Source organism: Triticum urartu, chromosome 1 (genome assembly GCF_003073215.2).
Source record: "Triticum urartu cultivar G1812 chromosome 1, Tu2.1, whole genome shotgun sequence".
NCBI lineage: Eukaryota > Viridiplantae > Streptophyta > Magnoliopsida > Poales > Poaceae > Triticum > Triticum urartu.
This window is the reverse complement of record NC_053022.1, coordinates 193,157,462-193,163,664: the sequence shown is the minus strand read 5'-3', so window position 1 is coordinate 193,163,664 and position 6,203 is coordinate 193,157,462.

Here is a 6,203-nt window from a genome sequence, read left to right as displayed (position 1 = left end):
GCAAAAATAATCTGACCTTTCGTGTTCGCTTGGCACATGGAAGCCGAAGCAATGGAGGCGCAGAAGCCAATGGGTACAACATTAAATGGAAAGCCGAGTATAATTCTTCGGATCAGACGCTTTGAAGTATTCAGAGGAAGAACCCGCCTTGCAATGCCGAAGACTATCAGCGCACCTGAAACATCATCATTGAAGTCTGGTTTGGGGGCTACGAGGGAGTCCTGGATTAAGGGGTCCTCGGGCGTCCGAGCTATGTGATGTGGGTCAGACTGATGGGCTATGAAGATACAAGACAGAAGACTTCCTCCCGTGTCCAGATGGGACTCTCCTTTGCGTGGAAGGCAAGGTTGGCATTCAGATATGAAGATTCCTTCCTCTGTAAACCGACTCTGTACAACTCTAGGCCCCTCCGTGTCTATATAAACCGGAGGGTTTAGTCCGTAGAGGCAATCACAATCATACAGGCTAGACATCTACGGTTTAACCATTACGATCTCGTGGTAGATCAACTCTTGTAATCCTCATATTCATCAAGATCAATCAAGCAGGAAGTAGGGTATTACCTCCATCAAGAGGGCCCGAACCTGGGTAAACATTGTGTCCCACGTCTCCTATTACCATCGACCTTAGACGCACAATTCGAGACCCCCTACCCGAGATCCGCCAGTTTTGACATCGACAGCGCCAAGCCCCCCAAGCGCGCCCTGGTGGGTTGTGGCCAGCCCGGCCCACCTTCGGTGCCCATCTTCTGGTATATAAGTCATTTTGAACTAGAAAAAATTAGGAGATGACTTCGGGACGGAGCGCCGCCGTCTCGAGGCGGAACTTGGGAAGGAGCACTTTTGCCCTCAGGCGGAGCAATTTCTCCGGGGGAACTTCCCTCCCGGAGGTGGAAATCGAAGCCATCGTCATCACCAATAACCCTCTCATCTTTGGGAGGGCAATCTTCATCAACATCTTCAACAACACCATCTCCTCTCAAACTCTAGTTCATCTCTTGTGTTCAATCTTTGTACCGGAACCTCAGATTGGTACCCATGGGTAAGTAATAGTGTTGATTACATCTTGTAGTTGATTACTATATGGTTTATTTGGTGGAAGATTATATGTTCAGATCCATTATGCTATTCACTACCCCTCTGATCTTGAGCATGAATATCATTTGTGAGTAGTTACTTTTGTTGTTGAGGTCACGGGAGAAGTCATGTTGCAAGTAATCATGTGAACTTGATATGTCTTCGATATTTTGATGATATGTATGTTGTGATTCCCTTAGTGGTGTCATGTGAACGTCGACCACATGGCACATCACCATCTTCGGGCCTAAGGGAATGCATTGTGGAGTATTTATTAGATGATAGGTTGCTAGAGTGATAGAAGCTTAAACCCTAGTTTATGCGCTACTTCGTAAGGGACCGATTTGGATACAAACATTTAATGCTATGGTTAGATTTTATCTTAATACTTTAGTCATAGTTGCGGATGCTTGCGAGGGGGTTAATCATAACTGAGAGGTTTTTCCAAGTAAGAACATCACCCAAGCACCGGTCCACCCACATATCAAATTATCAAAGTAGCGAACGCGAATCAAACCAACAAGATGGAAGTGACTAGATGAAATTCCCGTGTGCCCTCAAGAATGCTTTGCTTATTATAAGAGACCGTTTTGGCCTGTCCTTTGCCACAAAAGGATTGGGCTACCTTGCTACACTTTATTTACTGTTACTGTTACTTGTCCGCTACAAATTATCTTGCTATCAAACTACCTGTTACCGACTATTTCAGTGCTTGCAGAAAATACCTTGCTGAAAACCACTTACAGTTTCCTTCTACTCCTCGTTGGGTTCGGCACTCTTACTTATCGAAAGGACTACGATTGATCCCCTATACTTGTTGGTCATCAGTACATCGTGTATGTGTGTTGATTGTAGAGACATCAATAATATTACTATTCGTTATCGTCATCCTATTCTTAGGCTAGATGATATGCTTGATGAATTAAGTGGCTCTACTATTTTCTACAAAGTTGATTTGCATAGTGGATACCATTGAATTCGTATGAAATTGGACGTTTAATGGAAAACATCATTTAAAACTAATTTCGGATTATATGAGTGGTTAGTCATGCCTTTTGGGTTAACTAATGCAGCTAGTACTTTCATTAGACTAATAATGAACGAAGTTTTACGTGCTTTCATTGGCAGATTTGTGGTAGTCTATTTTGATGATATACTGACTTATAGCAGATCTTTGAAGAAACATTTGGAACATTTACATGTTGTTTTTATTGCTCGACGTGATGCAAGTTTGTTTGGTAACCTCGCGAAGTGCACCTTTTGCACCGTCCGAGTATCTTTTCTTGGCTATTTTGTTACTCCACAGGGCATTGAAGTTTTTAAAGCCAAGATTGAAGCTATTGAGAGTTGGTCGTGGCCCAAAAATGGACACACAAGTCGATGCGTGATAACCCACAAGTATAGGGGATTGCAACAGTTTTCGAGGGTAGAGTATTCAACACAAATTTATTGATTCGACACAAGGGGAGCCAAAGAATATTCTCAAGAATTAGCAGCAGAGTTGTCAATTCAACCACACCTGGAAACCTAATATCTACAGCAAAGTATTTAGTAGCAAATATGATAGTAGCGGTAACGGTGGCAAAAGTAACGGTAGCAGTTTTGGTTTTATAGTGATTGTAACAGTAGCAACGGAAAAGTAAATAAGCGAAGATCAATATATGAAAAGCTCGTAGGCAATGGATCAGTGGTGGATAATTATGTAGGATGTGATTCCTCATGCAATAGTTATAACATAGGGTGACACAGAACTAGCTCCAGTTCATCAATGTAATGTAGGCATGTATTCTGAATATAGTCATACGTGTGTATGGAAAAGAACTTGCATGACATCTTTTGTCCTACCCTCCCGTGGCAGCGGGGTCCTATTGGAAACTAAGGGATATTAAGGCCTCCTTTTAATAGAGTACCGGACCAAAGCATTAACACATAGTGAATACATGAACTCCTCAAACTACGGTCATCACCGGTAAGTATCCCGATTATTGTCACTTCGGGGTTAACAAATCATAACACATAATAGGTGACTATAGACTTGCAAGATAGGATCAAGAACTCTCATATATTCATGAAAACATAATAGGTTCAGATCTGAAATCATGGCACTCGGGCCCTAGTGACAAGCATTAAGCATAGCAAAGTCATAGACACATCAATCTCAGAACAAAATGGATACTAGGGATCAAAACCTGACAAAATGATGAGGACATCAATACCATTGTTACACCCACAGCCCCTGCTGCTGTACATACTGGACCAATTACTAGAGCTCGCGCACGCCAATTGAATTATCAGGTATTTTTGTTTCTTGGTAACGATTCCAATGTTCATGTGAATATGATGCTGCCTAAGTTGGATACATTTGTTTTTCTTACAAATGAAGGGCCTAGCTTGGACAAGAAAGATGAACCTTGGAGCAAGTTCAAGCATGGAGATGATGGCATGCGCAAGGGGAACAAGAACGGAGTTACAAGTGATGATTCCAGGACTCCGAAGCCACCATAATGAGTGCATGAAGCATGGGACGAAATATACAATATGCCATTTCATAAATTTCGTCTAGAGCCTATTCTAGGTGTTGTGTCACCTTATTATTGGGCCAGGCCCATGTATTTTCGAAATACTTAAGTATATGCTGTTTTTAGAGTCCGTATGTGTGGGGAAACAAGAGTTAGGGTTGGTTTCGGACCCCTCCACCAAGGGCCACGAAATTCCCCCTCTCTCCTCCATATATACAGCCCTTAGGGCATCATTTAGACTTTGGGTTTTGTTTAGATTAAAAGTTCGCCATAGCTGCAACTTCGCGTACTTTGTTTGTGTCCAACGACCAGACCAAGACGTCACAGAACCCCACCTTGATCAATAAAGCTTTCATCTTATATTCGCAATATCCAAATTGCAATCTCAGTTTCTTGCTTGTTCTTCGTTTGCTCGCAGGAAACAGGCCCTCGTGGTCAGGTTGATCGTGCTCCGGCATGGTCAATAACCCCTCGGATCTGGTTTAGCGATTGCTAAGGTGCGACGTCCTCGCACGTTCGTAGTCGGATCGTCAAAGTCGACTTCCTCTAAACGATAGCCACCATCTCATCTAAAGACGGGACACCTTCGCCTCTATCAAGTGGTATCAGATTTCCAGGTTGCTCGGTGAGATTTTACAGTTTTTCGTAGTTTAGATCGAGTCTGTTCTTCGTACCTATAGTCCACGAAAAAGCCAAAAAAAATTAGGGTTAGTTCATCCTATCCGAACCAATCTAAGCCTTTGCATAATCTTTTCTGTATTTGCTTTGTTGAATTTGCGGTTACATCGTCGTGTCAAGTTGCTGGTCTTAGCGTCTAGTCCTTTAGAGTTTCGAGTTCTGTTCACAGGTTGTCACGTCGCCGCAGCCATATATCACCACCGCATCATCATCATTGCTGCTGCCATATACCACCACCACACCAACTTCATCGTCATTGCCATATTCACCACCACATATTCACCACCAATCCGAGTCCATATACGCCACCACATATCCGCCACCATCACGCCAATCCGAGTCCACCTGCAACATATATCCGCCACCAGTCCAATTTCCACCAGATTCATCGCCGCCACCAATCCGAGATTCCACCAGATTCATCTCCGCCACCAGTCCGAGTCCAGTATTTGTTGCTTTATTTTCGAGTTCTAGATCACGCGATACTCCGAGTCGTGACAGAGTAGGACTCCCCAACTTTCGAGCCATCCGCAGAAGAAAAATAGTTCCAAACTCAAAAAAACCTAAGTCTGGAAAATTCTGGCTAGGCAGTTTTTAGACCATTTGTAGACTTTTTTGAAAAAATTTGTTGCGGAGCAAAAAAAAAGAGGAAAAAAGTGCAAAGAAAAGTGAAAAAAAAGAAAAACAATCAGAGCGTGCTCCTCCCTTCTTTAAGTGCAGCGCCGTGATTTTGTTAGTGTTCTAGGCTCGCGTCTCTAGCACGGTCTAGCCTAGGACCAGCACAGTACCGTCGTTGAGCATTTATTCAACTTTGCATCTCTGAATTGATTATTGCTGACCCTTTTTGCTATCATATTATAAGCCTTCCCAGCTCCACATACATCTACGTCGTGCGTTTGACTCTCCCTGGTAATCGCTCTATCCAAGCTTTGAGAGTTTTGACTATGACGGTTGCCAATCACCACCTGCTGCTGGGTAAGAACTGGTAAGAATTTGAGATTTGCTTGACGGATTTGTGACACCACCACCACCACCTCTTGTTAGTATTCTGTAGGATCATATTCTTGTGTGTTTCTATTGTTGCTAACCATGGCAGGATCACAAGCCGACAAGACTGACTGGGAGAACATGACGAATAAGGAGTTGCATGATAAATTTCAGCAAATGATGAGTGGACAGGTGCAAGATGTGCTAAACAGATTTGAAGAGGCCATGGAGAAGATAGATGGCATGGAGAAGACGTTCGAAACAAAGCTCGATAACAGGTTTAATGAATTGCTCGCGCGTCTTCCACCACCACCACCGGCTGCACCTAACGCACATCTACAACAACAACAACAACGACTACCTCCACATCGCGAAACAGCCCTCCACCGAGCGAGCCGTCTCCCACTTGCACCTGGCCAAACTGTTGGTGCTGCTGTTGATACTTCTGTGGCTCCTGCTGCTGATGCGGAGGAGGATGATTTTGCGGGAGATTACGAGGATGAGGTTGATCAAAATCAGAACTACGTGCCACCACCAGCACCGCAACCACTAGGTCGTCCACATGCAAATAATGGCAATGGTAGGGCTCACCCTCAGGTACGAGAACATGACCATCTCCCTAAACTAAAATTGAATATTCCACCATTTGAGGGTAGATATGTTCCTGATATATATCTTACTTGGGAGTTAGAAACTGAACAACAATTTACATGTTTACAATATCCTGAGGAGAGACGTGTTCCTGCTGATGTTTGTGCTTTCACTAGCTTTGCATGTGTTTGGTGGTCTGAACATTGTAGATTATATCCTATTCCAGCTACTTGGGCTGCTTTGAAAACTGCTATGCGTACTCGTTGGGTTCCACCATATTATCAACGTGAATTACTTCAAAAATTGCAGCGCTTAAGACAAGGAAAAAATTATGTAGAAGAATATTATCAGG